This window comes from Mixophyes fleayi, chromosome 5 (assembly GCF_038048845.1).
Source record: "Mixophyes fleayi isolate aMixFle1 chromosome 5, aMixFle1.hap1, whole genome shotgun sequence".
NCBI classification, from domain to species: domain Eukaryota; kingdom Metazoa; phylum Chordata; class Amphibia; order Anura; family Limnodynastidae; genus Mixophyes; species Mixophyes fleayi.
The window spans coordinates 39,546,421-39,562,139 of record NC_134406.1 but is presented as its reverse complement, the minus strand read 5'-3'; positions in this window follow the sequence as shown (position 1 = coordinate 39,562,139).

The following is a 15,719-nucleotide window of genomic DNA, read 5'->3' as shown; positions in this document are numbered from 1 at the left end:
CCAGCATTCAAAGTGTTAACTTGGTCGAGCTGTATTCTTCTTAACAGGCTGGATTCGTTAGAGTATCAAGGACACCATTTATTAAATTTATAGATTTAATATACAAAGGTACAGGGCATTCAGATATAAAAAACACTTATTAAAAATTTGATATAACATACACAAGCAAAACAGTTTAAAATAAAAGGGGTTACATTCACAGTATAACTTACATGAGTTGTATAATCTGTGCCATGGGAAATTGGCTTGACTAGGAAGATGAACAGCTTATCAATGTGGATTGATTTTCCCAACAGACTGACAATTTGTTGTAACTGGTCTCAGCTTTTTAAAAACACCTTTACTCCTTTCCCCACCTCCCTGGGGGTTGTGGTCTGTGACACTTTTTTCAATCACCATTTGCAATTTGCCTGATTTTATTACCCAATTCTATTATGTGACCCAACTTTTCTGTGGAGCGTCACACAGACCTATTTTATTATCAATATATCCCCTATGAATTTACCCATCTATTGATACCAAACAAGCCTAGGTACATGGTATCAGTTTGAGCTTATACTCATTTCCTCAACTTCTCTGTGTGGCAGAATTCTTAACTTGACATATGAGCTTCCCTTCATCATGCTATTGAGGAACATGTGGTTGATCACTACTTTTATTGATTTTAAGTTGCATATTTTATAACTTTGAGCCAGACACCATGCTGAGCGGTTCCTAAAAGTCCTACTCAGGTGTCAAAACTCCATCCTAGGCCAGGATATATCTCACCACAGGGGTCTTTGAAGCTACTACAGGTGACACTGCTATCTTCTAACACTGGGACGTGCAGAGCCACCAAATACACACACAACAGACTCTCTGGCTTCACATTTTATACTTTAGTAGCTCAACTTATCAATGGATTCATTTGATATACCATATTTAAAACACTGCAGTTATGATTTAGGCCTTATTCCCCACACTTACGAGATGGGTTAACCCTTATAAATAACTGTAAGTTGTCTATGTTCACGACAATGATTATAGTTTTAAGACTTTTTTTTGCATGAGCTCTGATGGAACTTTATATTGGAAATATGCATGTGCGTATCCTACAGTCTGTTCTGCCTGTAATCATGCCCTAAGCATATAACCAGTTTTATAAATAATGTGATACAATCAAAAATACATATTATTAAATTTATATTTATAAATAATAAAAAGTTGTTTGCAGCCTTTAAAAATAAACATAAAATCCACTTTTTAGGTGTTAAAAGTAAACTGCCTATAGCCTAGCATTCCTGTTTTATTCAGTGTGGTATGCATCATGGAATCCTATATTATTAAGGAAACAAAGTAACAGGGCACCTCTTGCTGGAGGATCTATCTACAAAGTGACTAGAAATCCTGTTGTCGGTGTGACAGCATAAAAGTGTACTAAGATGTAATATATCTACTAAGTGTAAGCAGGAAGGGACAGCACATTGTTGTAGCAACATTTGAGTGTGGCCTGATGATGCTGTTCTTTTTCCCCAGGCCAAATGCTCTGGGAGTTGCCTTGGTGGAAAGCCTGTCTGGCATTGATGAGCCCCCCCCTTTCCTCACCTCTAGGCTCCATAGTGGCCGCATACCCTGCACCCTCTATTGTTATGCTTCAGAGTGTATGCTAATAAATGTACTATATTGGCTACATTTATAACATTGCATTTGAACTATTCTGGCATTGTGTCCTTTATCTTGTGCTCTCCATTCCAACCTACTCCCTTTTCTCAGTTATTGAAAATATTAATGATTCTGATCACACTAATAAAGTTACAATGTTTACAGTGGCTATAAAAAAGATTTACCTATTTGGCATTTTTCACATTCACACATATTTTCCCATTTTTACAATCACAATAGACTTATTCAGGAATCCTTAAAACTCATCAAGAGCAAATGCTCTGTACTGTCAAAGAAAATAAAACAATTAAGAGGACTGGAAGGGGTGAACAAGGAAGGGCCGGACAGGCTATCTAACCCTAGGAGCTGTCACAAGTCAGCATCCAGTGCCTGTGAACCTGTTATGTATGCAGATTAGTCAGAAAATAAAGCCACTGGCAAAGTAGGAAACCTGATATATTCATTCACACATTCATTCATCCATACATTTATTCAATTAGAAGTAATTCAGGATATATAATATTATAAACAATCGGTAGGTAACAGAGAGTGAGAGCTCATTCACATGGATATTTTCTTTACACCACTGGTACATTCAGCCTGAGCTGCTGTCACTGCAACGGCTAGGGAAAAATAGGTCACTGATTTTAATAGCAAATTCAAAGTCAACATATACCCTTGACGGACCACAAGCACTGCTTTTTATTTCAAGGTCTACTAAGCGTTCAGGAAATTATCATTTTGTATTGCCAATGCATTTGATATTGAAATTAGTGATGTAAATTTTCCCAACCGGTCTTGCTGCAGGGAACGCAGCTCAGATTGAACAAACCATGGGCACAAAACATGCACTCATGTGCATCTACTTTTAATAAGAGATCGGGGTCATAAATGAAGTGTAAACAAATTATGTGTATATATATATATATATATATATATATATATATATATATATATATATATGTATATAAATATATATATATGTATATAAACTATCTACAGCAGTGTTACTTAAATCCAGTGCCCTAATGGTGCATGTTTTCCATATCTCCTCATTTTAGCACAGGTGTATTAATTACTGACTGACACATTGTAACAGATCCACAGGTGGTATGATTATATCCCTGGTCACCTGGAAAACATGCACTGCCAGGGGTCCTGAGGACTGGGTTTAAGAAACAATGCTCTGCAGCACATTGGCGAACAACATACATTAGTCTGTGTTGCAGTACTCTCATTATTATTATAAAATACTCCAAGTTGTTTTCCCTTGTTTCTTTTACTTTTATTGAGACTTCTCAGCTATGACAGATGCCATGGGCATAAACAGGATTTATTTTGTTTTGAGAAGTTCATGACATGTATCAGTAATTCATGTTATGTCTGGACATTTTATTGTTTTTATTGATAGACGACCTTTCCATTATTCCCCATTTTTGTTTATTTTCAAGCTGTTACCTAAACAACCATTTTTCTTAGCGTAATTCTCAATAAAAACTTATGCATCAGTGTTATGAAATATGGTACAGTCAAAGCCCAAGTTTTCTCTCTCAATGCTACATTTTATTTCTGTTTACATTATAACAAAAAGAAACCTTAATGATTTTCTTTTTATAGATTTTTAAAGTTGTTTTTCTGTTTGTCATATGGGGCAGATGGAAACAAGCAATTTATGACAATTGCGTAGGCAAATAAATTGCCTACGCATAAATTGCCTAAGCAGAATTTGCAACAGGGGACCTGTTGCAAAATATGAGCTGGTGCCCCAGTCGAAGATGAAGCACAAATGCAACCTGTTAAGTAGCTATTGAAGACATTCTAGTAGTGAATTTTCTGTATTGTGGATTGAATTCTTAACACAAAGATCCCAGGTCAGAAAGCTTATTATAATTGCTAAATGAGCTGCGTTAGTGCATCTGCAGATGCAAAGAGAAAGGAAGAACCAATCAGATGAGATCCTAAATAGCATATTGTGATTGCATTGGGGCCATTCTGGGTCCTGGTACTGTTGATACACATACTGTTAGAACCACTGTTAGCAGTCCTAATCTACAAAATTGCTGTCTCTAACATCCTGGAAACACAGTATGCTTATTCTCTGCCAGCTAGTAGGGGGGAATTGGAGTGGTGGTCAGTCATTGGGAAAAATTATGGGCAGCACAGTGGTCTAATGGTTAACACTTCTGCCTCACAGCACTGGGGTCTTGAGATCGATTCATAACCATGACCTTATCTGTGTGGAGTTTTTATGTTCTCCCCGTTTTTGTGTGGGTTTCCTCTCATACTCTAAAAATATACTAGTAGGTTAATTGGCTGCTATCAAATCAACTTTAGTCTTTGTCTGTGTGTTAGTGAATTTAGACTGTAAGCTCCAATGGGGCAGGGACTGATGTGAATGAATTCTCTGTACAGCACTGTGGAATTTATGGAGCTATATTAATAAATGATGATGATGATGATGATGATGAAGATGATGAAAAATCAACTGATTCAGGAGCTCGTAAAATATTATTATTTTTAAGTGTTTATATCAAGCCATTTTTAAAAGAAGTAAACTCTGTCATTTAGAACTCACATTTTTATGATTTTTAAACTCCCTAGGGCTGGTAATTATCAGTATTCATAGTCATTTCCAAAGAACCCACGCGCACCCCCTAGCATGTCAGTTTAGGTAACTTCCCAAGGTTTTCCTCACAGCTTCTATATAATAATGTAAACTTATTACACGCTTCTTGTTTCATTTCTGTTGCAACGCAGCAACCATCTGAATAGGTTAGAGAGTAATATCTATGTTGACAAGCGGTATTGAAAGAATTCACAATGTGATTCTCCACTGAACTGACCTCACGCACTTGTTGGAGAGTTTAAAAGGTGACTTTCCTATTGTGTTAGACACTTTTATGGAAATGTACATTGTTTTCTACACATTGTCTTTCAGCATATTATTCATCCAGAGAATTAGGAGTGTTCACTGGCAGATATTCTGGATATTAAGAGTACATTATGTGACTAATTATTCCATGGGAAAACCAAGAACATATGCATTTTTGTGTGTGTGCGTGGAAAATGTTATTTTTGCCAACATAACACATAAGATTGAAGAAAGCTTCATTTATAAGAAATAATAAGGGAAATGTTATACATGATTATTAATTCTAAATTTGCTATCCTTTTACACATATTATTTATTCCAATAAGTTAAAAAGTTCAAAGAGTTTAAAGGAAAATTATTAATACTATCTTTTATTTATAAGACGCCATAAAAAGGTCCACAGCGACATACATGACACTTACAGTAGTATACAGTAAACAGGCAGCACCGATCCATAACACACTATGTACTACATGAAATATAAAATAATGCAAAGACCAGTCATACTGATTACAACAATGCACAGATAACTTTGTAACTCAGATCAAGTTATTCACGGGACAGTGAGTAAGAGGTAATGTCCACCATGAAGTAGGCCTGGGATCAAGAAAACAGGGAAGCATGCTGTCACAAACACCCCAGCCTGTCTCAGATACAGCAATCTGAACAGCTGGCTGTGACTGGCAGCACCTTATTTAATTAACAATGAATACACCTTTTCTGCCACCACAAATGATTTATTATGGTGTCACCAGAACCACTTATTCATGTTTCATACTTAAATCAGATACACATGTAGCATGAGCCTCCCTGGGCTTCGTAAGTTTACAAAGAATCACAAAGAAATATGCTAGATTAAATATGTTTAATCTGAAAAATATTTCCAAGGCTTATTTACAAAAATTAATACCAAGACATACAAAATTTTGCACAAATGAGTTTCAGAAAATAAAATAGGAAATAAAATCAGAGTTACTACTTACTAGGTAAGACCTGATGTGTGAGGGAACACAGTTGAGAAGCATGGGACATTTCATTCTTGATAGACTCCCTCAAAGAAAGGAACACTGTACTACTGATACAAGGGATTTTTAAACCGTTTCTTGTTGGCTCTTCATCCCCACACCTTAGGAATTTTATTTTCACCTAAGTTAGATGGATGCCCAACATGACACAGGGCTTTCAAAGTAAATTATGGATGTCCTGAGACCTTGCATTTCACAAGACCTGAGTTATCACCTCTGCTCTTTCGGCCTGGCTAAGTCTAACTCCTCTGCATACACAAATTACTCAGAGATCTTATCTGTCTATGTGGACTCAATGTAAGGCTACAATAATATATTGTTTACAACACTGTTATGGCTTCTTATGGTTCCAAGCACAAATCTCTGTAAAATTCTATTAGTTAGATTCGGTCATTTAATGCATCATGTGTTGGTACTCTCACAAAACCACATTGTTTTAGGACCACATGCTCTTTTTATATCTGTGGAAAAATTACATTTTTCCAATAAAAGCAATACAATATTCTTGTGCCATCAAAACACATATGCTTTTTTCTATATATTAATTTTAGATTTGTCTAATATGTTTAAATTAATCTTGTAGGAAATGTGTCAATGTAGCCTAATTTTTGTCAATTTTTGACAAGCGTAACTGCACTCTGTATCATAACACATAATAATCTTCAATATCTTTCCTTACTAATAAGTAGTGATTGGTCTTATAAATGTAAGTAGATTAAAAGGACACTAACATGGGACCTGATTTGAAGCTTGGCTGTTTTGGACTCATAGTTTTTGTATTCTTCCAGAGCTCCATGAGTACTCTAACTAAACACAATTCGGGTTTGGAACAATGAAAAGGGGAAAAAGTCCTATGTCAAGGGTGCAAGAGAATCATGCTCTCTTGGCTACCTCATGGAGTCCAATATGGTGCTGGGTGGAAATGTGCAAATACCTCATAGATCACCATATAACATTATAAATGCTCAAAAAAAGCATTACTTGAACTTCGAGCTTGTTTGTCATCAATAAAGGACGATATAAAATAATGTTTTGTGAGCTCCGCTGTATAGGTAGCACAAGAATTCTCAGGCTTCAGCACTAGTGAATCCAAGTCAGATGACATCATGGACATTTACAATGTCCTTGAAAAAAGCTGAAATTGCTGCAAAAACAACCTCTAATTCCAGGGAAACCCCAGAGAAGGTTCTGGATTTAGAGGCCTTTCTTTATTGCGTGTCTACACTACAAAGACTCGGTCATTCTTAATTACTGAAGTAGATGTATCCAAATACACTTTCACGTAACAGGCCCCCCACCCCCCCCAAAAAAAATATGGCACTTATTTTTGGTTATTGGATTGCAAATCCAGGAGGATTTCATCTCCACCACTGACAGATAGATAGCTATTTAGAGACATTTATAAATTTACATGCTCCCAACTCAACTCAAATGTTTTTATTATTTATTCCACCTTCTTGATCAACAGGAACATTATGTTAGGGAGGTGGGATTTTAATGCAGTAGTGAACTGGTTCACCCTTCTAAGACTACTTATACTACTCCTTAAGTCTAATGATAGGGCACTCCAGAGCTTAAGTTCTTACCCAGTGACGTATTTTACACTATTTCTAGTGTCACCATAATGACTACCATTTATACTAGCATTTTTTACAGAGTTGTGGAAATGTTGCACTTTTATTCAACTTTTTGGAACTTTTTCTATATATTTACTATGGGTAAACCCATTGGAGAAGCCAATCATGAGCTCCAAATATTAAGAAAAGCACAAGTAACAAACGCATCTCAAATGTATATATGCTTTATCACTAGCATTTTTCAACACAAAAAAGGCACATGGTTATGAGGCCTAATAATTCCTCATAATCGTATTGATACTTGGGGTACTTTTCTCAACAAAAGTTATCATCATATAAATTATATCATCATCACCATCATCATCATTTATTTATATAGCGCCAACATATTCTGTAGCGCTTTACAATTGGGGACAAACACAGTAAACTAATAAACAAACTGGGTAAAACAGACAAAGAGGTGAGAAGGCCCTGCTCGCAAGCTTACAATCGATGGGGCAATGGGAGTTTGATATCCTAATCCCGCATATTCTTTCAACGTGTCTTATTTCAGCAAATATCTATAAAATACCATGGTCTGACCACACAATCCTGAAGGAACAGTAATGGGGCTACTTGTTGATAAGGCTGCTCCAGAGTGATTAAAATAATCTCTTTTTCAGATGTGTCAGTTCATCACAGTATTATCACAATTCATCAGACCATTAAGGAGTATTTTGAAATGAATACTGAAGGCAGTTGTCAGAGGCTGAATAATCAGTATAGCATCTGTAAAGAAAAAGTCGCGACTTCAGGAAACTTTGTGGGCTCAACTTTTAGAGCTGGAAAAATTACATTAAATGTGCAAGTCCTCATAAATCCATCATGAAATTTCTTTTGCATGAGGCGAACCAAATGATGGCAAACCAATAGGCTCTCCTATGGACTAATCATTCTTTTGAGGGCAAACAAACCTTATGCCTTTTTAGCATGCCAGTCACAAACCCAACTGAATTCCGTAGTAATTGCTCCAGTTACGGTAGGACTCAATAATTCGAACCTACACGATTTTGTCTCCTACTGTAAATCCTTTTATGGAGGTAATACTGCTTCTTAATTTCACCAGTAAGGTTCTACATAGATTTCAGTCTGGCATCACCCTCTATTGCTTGACCACTGAGACCCAACAGATAACTGATACTGTCTGAGAAACTAGTAATGACAATTTCTCAGTAACAATCTTCCTAAGTGCCTGGTCCAGATAGATATTTGGGAGGATAGAGACTTGTCGCTAGATCATCATTATCATCATCATCAATTATTTATATAGCGCCACTGATTCCGCAGCGCTGTACAGAGAACTCATTCACATCAGTCCCTGCACCATTGGGGCTTACAGTCTAAATTCCCTAACATACACACACAGACAGAGAGAGAGAGAGACTAGGGTAAATTTTTGATAGCAGCCAATTAACCTACCAGTATGTTTTTGGAGTGTGGAAGGAAACCAGAGCACCCAGAGGAAACCCAGAGGAAACTGTGCTTTATATAAGAGATAGTGTGAGGAAGAATTAAATCAAACATTAGAAAGTAATAGCTAAATATTTTTTAGTGCCTTGCTAAGCTTTCCACCTGTACAGTTATCTATGAAAACAGATATAAGATACTGATAAGGAGGTATTTGACACCAAGCTGCCCCAATTGTATGTTCCCTAGAGTCTCTCTGGTATGCTTCTGTAAGTGGGATAAGGAGGGCACCTTGAAACTGACTCAACATTAAACCCCTGTGCAAAGCGGCCTTTCAGCTACGTAGCTATCGTCTAGAGGTTATGGTTGTACTGCATCCCAAATTATCTGCGCATGCACATAAGCTAGTGTTGGGAATCTGCAGAGCATCATGATATTGCAAAGCTTAACACTGGAAGGATGACCTCCCATATGAATTAGACATCTTGCTCAAATCTGGTATATTATTACAATGGAAAGATAGACCATCTGTACTGATAAATATTTACAGTTGTGGCCAAAAATAATGGCAACTTTGCAGTTTATTCTAATATTGCACCATGCCATCCAGAAAAATTTTGAAATTAAAAAATATTTTGGTAACCCCACATGTATTTCTTTGCTGTGCAATGCAATAAAACACAAAAAGCAGAACAAAATTACTAACTTGTAGCTTATTACACACATAAATCCTTAAATGAGCCAGACAAGAGTATTTTCACCTTTTAGAATAGTTAAAAATAATTAGATTTCAAGCAGGTAATACTCCTTCACTTTGGAACTGAACTCACCTATGTTGGATAGCAGGTGCCTATAATGTAAAATAATTCATTAAACAAGCTTGAATAGAGAAAATCACTCATTCTCCTGTTTGGGTCTAAGTAGGGGGAATTCAATTCCCCCCCGACACAGCGCAGTGTTAAGCATATTACCGTTAATACAGCAATTTTAACACTGATTTTTGCTCGAGACTCAGGAAACCGCCACCAAAAAGCCTGCGTTGAAATTACCGTACTAACAGTAATTATGCGCACTATTACCGAATTGACGGTAATTATGCGCACTATTACCGTATAGACAGTAATAGTGCACAGGTCTCGTTACTTTTTACATTAAAGTGGCCAATTGAATTATCCCCTGTGTGTACTGCAATAGACAAATAAACAATGCCAAAGAATTATCTTAGGAGGTCAAACAAAAGATTGTAGCCAAGCATGGATAATGTCAAGGCTACAAATCAACCTCCAGAGATCTTTATTTTCCCGATTCTATCATGTGTATTGTTATTAGGAACTTTAAAGTCCATGGCACTGTAGTCAACATCACTAGAAAGAGAAAATTTGATCAAACATTGCAGCATGGGATTATCCTAATTGCAGACAAGCTACTGCCAAACAGAATCAAGGTGACCTTTAGACACAAGACCTTCAGTTTCAACCCACTCCATCCCTCACTAACTTAATGAAGGGGTGTTATATTGTAGAAGGCCCAGAAGGGTCCCACTACTGAGAGGGAGACATAAGAAAGACTGACTGGAGTTTGCCAAAATACACCTGGACAAGCCATTTTCTTCTGGGAGAATGTCCTGTTGATAGATGGCAACAAATGACCTATTATTGGTAAAGCACATGCTCTCTATGTTTACAAAAAACAAAATGAAAATAATACCTTCCCTACTGTCAAACATGGAGAAGATTCAGTGTTGTTTTGGGGTTAATGTGCTGCATCTTCTTCAGTATTCTCCAGCTGATCTGTCCTCCACAGCGGAACCCTATCATTCTATCTTTCCCAGTATGATTATGTCTTTACCAGCTGTATTCTATAATTATGTTATTTCACACCCTGTCTCTTCACATGCTTCTTCTACTTGGATTTGACATTTTCTTGAATAACTTATCTGACCTTATGACAAGTTTGCTAAAAGCAAATACAACCTAGACAACTTATGCCAGAACTTAATGAAGATTGATATTTAGGATATAATATGATTACTTCTCTCTCTAACAATAGAAACCCACAATCTTTTTTCCACTATTTGTTATCCCACCTCCTTATATATTTGGCCACATAGTTGGCCTGTCAGAATTCCATTTTTCACTATTATTACAGGTAACAGTACAGAAACTATTTAATTCATGGACTTAGTATGAACATATAAAAGTTGCAGTTGCTGGATGATTTTGTTTTAAAGGTGAACCAATGATACAATGGTCCTGTGTCATTAAATAGAGCAAAGCAAAAAAAAAGAGTAACTTTGCACCTTTGCAAAATCATGTTGCATTGGAGGGGGAGGTAAACTTAAAATATGGGGACAGGTTCTTATTTAGGGTAGGGTATGTCCTGGATCAGCTTTATCAAAAAAGGCCAGTATTTTCTTTATGTGCAAAATAAGAAAATAATTTGCACCCGTTGCATTGTAACATGGTTTGTCCAGGATTAAATTTACTTCTTTTTTTGCCTTACTCTACTTGATGACTCAGGCCCAATAATGTCTACATTACAAGGTGCCCAATATTGTGTTATTATTTATGGAAACAAAACAAAGGAGGGGAAAAACAGTTGTAAAAACAATGTAATGTTTATTAAAACACGAGTTATAACTAGAGATTGTCACTGACCCCCGTGTTTTGGTTTTGTATGCGGTCTTGGATCTGGATTACCGTCGTGTTTTGATTTTGGTTTTGGTTTTGGTTTTGTTTGGTTTTGTTTTGCTATTTAGTTGGAAAATCAATGTTTTTGGGCCTAAAATAACCCAATTTAGTGCTCCACCTGTTTCATAGATAAGTAATCTAATTGTAAAGCTAATAAATTATCAAAAAAACAGTTTAATTCCTGGTAGGCCTTCATTTATTCTACACACAAAACAGATTGTCTTCCTCTCCATCTATGCATATTGGCAATGCAGCCATCGTCTTTGGATGTATATTACACCCTACACTTATAGTTAAATATGTAAAGAAATGGAAAAAGGCAGTTTGCTTTCTGTCTCTATAGGCCCCCCTCCACTTGTTGAAAAAAACAAAAAATTCAGCCATTATAGACTGTACAATATTAATTGAAATGAACAAAGCCAGTTTGGTTTCTGGCTCTCTAGGCCCCCCTCCACTTGTCGAAAATACAAAAAAAATTAGCCGTTACAGACTGTACAATATTAATTGAAATGGAGAAAGCCAGTTTGGTTTCGGTCTCTCTAGGCCCCCCTCCACTTGTATAAAATACAAATAAATTCAGCCGTTATAGACTGTACAATATTAAGAGAAATGGACAAAGCCAGTTTGGGGTCACTCTGTCTATGACACCCTACCCTTAAGGAAAAATTGCCCAAACAGCAGCCTTTCAAGACGGTACGTGATATGGAAATGCCACAAGTCTCTTTCCTCTTTGGGGGTAGATTGCACCCTACACTTACATAGAAAGTTTTAAAAAGATGTTATCGTTATCATTTTCATCGCCGCTTGAATCCGCCATTAGAGAACAGTTAGTGCTTGGATGTCTTGGATGGTGAAGGCCTTCCTCGTGGAAGATGTAGTTCATTTTTATAAACATCATTTTCTCCACATTTTTGGGAAGTAACTTTCTACGGCGATCACTGACTAAGTTCCCTGCTGTGCTGAACACTCGTTCAGAGTACACACTGGAGGGTGGGCAGCTTAGGTATTGCAAAGCAAGTTTGTACATGGGTTTCCAAATGGCCTGCTTTTCTTCCTAGTAAGGAAAGGGACTGTCTGACATTTCTATATCAACTACCTCTTGAAAGTAATCATCCACCATTCTTTGCATGTTTATACTCGTATTGGATGGAGTTATGGGCAAAGTGACACATTTTTTTGAAAAATCCTTCAAACCAGCCCAGATGTTAAATTGTTCTGGTCTGCCCCCTGCGTCTTCCCTGCTTCTTTTTTGGAAATTTAATTTTTTACGAGCAGCAGCAGCTTGAGAAAGTCAAGCCGAGGCCTAGTTCAGCTGCCAACTTGCTGAGCAATAGCTCCTTGCAAAAGTTCACATCTCGCTCATTTACAAGTAAAGACTCAATGTAGGTCTTAAACCTTGGATCAAGCACAGTGGCCAAAACGTACTGATCCGAGTTCAAGATCTTAATAACTCGAGGATCATTGTGAAGCGAATATAGTACTTGACAAACAAGGCCAACATACTTTGCTGAATTGCTTCCTTTCATTTTCTCAAGCTGCTTTTCCAATAGTCTAATTAAAGGAATGACTTGGCTCAAACTAGCAGAGTCTGCACTCACCTCACACGTCACAACTTCAAATGGTTTCAGCACCTTGCACAGCACTGAAAGGATTCCCCACTGTGCAAGAGTGAAATACATCCCCCCTCCTTTCCCAATGTCATGGCTTGTGCAATATGCTTGGATGGCTTTGCGCTGTTCCTCCATCCTCTGAAGCATGTACAGGGTGGAATTCCACCTAGTTACTACCTCTTGCTTAAGTTGGTGGGAGGGCAAGTTAAACTGCTCTCCTAAATGCTGTGGCTGAATGCCTGAAATGGGCTGAAATTTTACGGGCCACCGAAAGCATCTCCTGCACCTCACGGTTATTTCGTAGGAAGCTCTGCACCACCAAGTTGATGGTGTCAGCAAAACAGGGAATGTGTTGGAAATCACCCAGCTGTAATGCTATACTATATTGTTGGCATTATCAGAAATGACATACCCTCGGGAGAGTCCAAGTGGTATAAGCCATGTATCAATCACATCTCTCAGTTTGCGTAACAAATTGTCAGCTGTATGCCTGTTAGTGAAGCCAGTGATACAAAGAGTGGCCTGCTGTTCCTGCTGGTGAAGGTGAATGACCAACCCAGTGGGCTGTCACAGTCATATAGTCTTTGGTTTGGCCACTTCCACTTCTCCACATATCTGTGGTTAAGTGGACAGTGGGCAGAATGGCATTTTTCAGTGCAATCTCTACATTTTTACACACTTTTTTGTATAGTTGTGGTATTGCTTTACGGGAGAAATGGTGTCGCGATGGAATTCTGTAACGCGAATACAAAACCTCAATTAACTGTGAAAAAACAGCTGCGTTTATTGTGGAGATTGGACGCAGATCTAACACTAACATTGCAGCCATGGCGTCTGTGATTCGCTTGGCGACTGGGTGACTGCTGTCATATTAGCTTCCCCTAGCATATGATTGTTTCACAGTTAATTGCTGAAATGTAGGACTGCTCATTTTCTTGACCTGCCGCTGGGCTGACTATTCACCCCCAGCAGCAGCAACAGCAGCAGCAGCAGTGGGACTAATGCTTTCTTCAGAGGAATCAATAATAGTGCAGGAGTCATCCAACCTTAATAAGTGGGATGCCGGGCTAACTCCGAGCGCTACTGAGGATATTGATGAGGATGGTGTGGTGGGTGTATTTTGTAGCCGTCGGGATGTCGGTGAGCGGAGGGTCTTAGCTTGTAATTTTTTTGGAAGAACTTTCAGCTTTTCCCAACACTTTGCCATGAACTCTCGTTAAATGGCGTAAAATAGACGAGGTTCCAAGATGGTTAAGGTCCCTCCCTCGACTGACTGTGGCTTGACATACACTACAAATGGCTATACAATTGTTGTCTGGATTTGGGTAGAAATAATTCCACACATAAGAAGTGGATTTTTTTGTTTTATGCCCAGGCATGACAATGGCCTTTTTCTTGTCACGTGCCAGAACTGCTGCCACTGGTGCTGGACTTACACAAACAACCTCATCCTCATCAACATCCTCATTAGCGCCCTTGTCGTCTACACAAATCTCCCCCTCATCCTCTTCTAATTCCAAAGTGGCATCCTCAATTTGTGTATCACTGGCTACACTCGGGCTATTAAGGCACACATCAACAGAATGCTCACGATTAGACATCCCACTGTTGGATGGACTCTCCACAGGAATTGGTGTCATTTCTGAATCAGAGCAAACATTATCCTCTAATGCCTTACTGTTATCTTGCAGCTCGGCTTTGACACGTAACAGTAGTTGTGCACCAATTGTAGGCTCGGTAACTTTTTGGGATCTGCCACTAATAGCCAAAGGTGAAGGCCTCATTCTCTCATTTCCACTGCGTGTGTAGAATGGCATTTTGGCAATTTTTTTTTATCGGCACTTAACTTTTGCTCATTAACACTTCTTTTTCTCTTCAACACGGTAAAAAAAAAATTTGTTTCGGTTTTTTGGACTGATTTCGAAACACTGTGTAGTTTGACATCGCCTTGCCGAGATGACGTACTGGGAACACTAAGATCAGGACTGGTGACAGAACCTGGTTGCTCATTCTGATCATATGTGGACTGCTTTGAACCCATTCTGAGCCCAAAGCACTTGTAGTGCTAAAAATTATTTGGTAAGATACTGCTGACAGATAGTAATTTTGACAGCCAGAAATATTTATGCACAATTATGGGGGACACCCCAAAAGCACTGGGGAGTGCTAAAAATTATTTGGTAGATACCGCTGACAGATAGAAATTTTGACAGCCAGAAATATTTATGCACAATTATGGGGGATACCCCAAAAGCACTTTGAGTGCCAAATATTGAAAAAAAACCAAAAAACTCCTCTATCCTCCTCTCTTCTATAGCGATTTTTGTTAGCACAATTGGATTCAGAATATTGTATTCTCTGTCCCTGCTCTAATCAGCCTGTGACTACACCCTGCTCTCTCACTCTGTCAAATGGCGATGGATTGCTGTGGAGGCGTGTATTTATAATCTTCAAGTATCGCGAATACTGAGTCCCGAGATCCGACGACGTCACAATGACGTTCGGCCTCGATTTGGATTCCGAACGGGCGGGAGAGTACCGAACCTACTCGGCTCGGTAATCGGATACCCAAAGTTCGGGTGGGTTCGGTTCTCGGGGAACCGAGCCCGCCCATCTCTAGTTATAACTGACTCCCATAGTAGATCACTGACGAGTCCCTTGACAAAAACCATAAACCGGAAGTGCAACCTGTAGTCCACCAGCATTCCAAGACTGGACCAATGCATGTTACATATCTGTTTTCTCATTGCCATTTCATACACCTCTACAGATAACCTAACAAGGAAATCTGGTTATAGATGGAGTACTGTTTGCGAAGGTTTTTTCAAAGTACAAATTAAATTAGTGTGCCTCAAAAT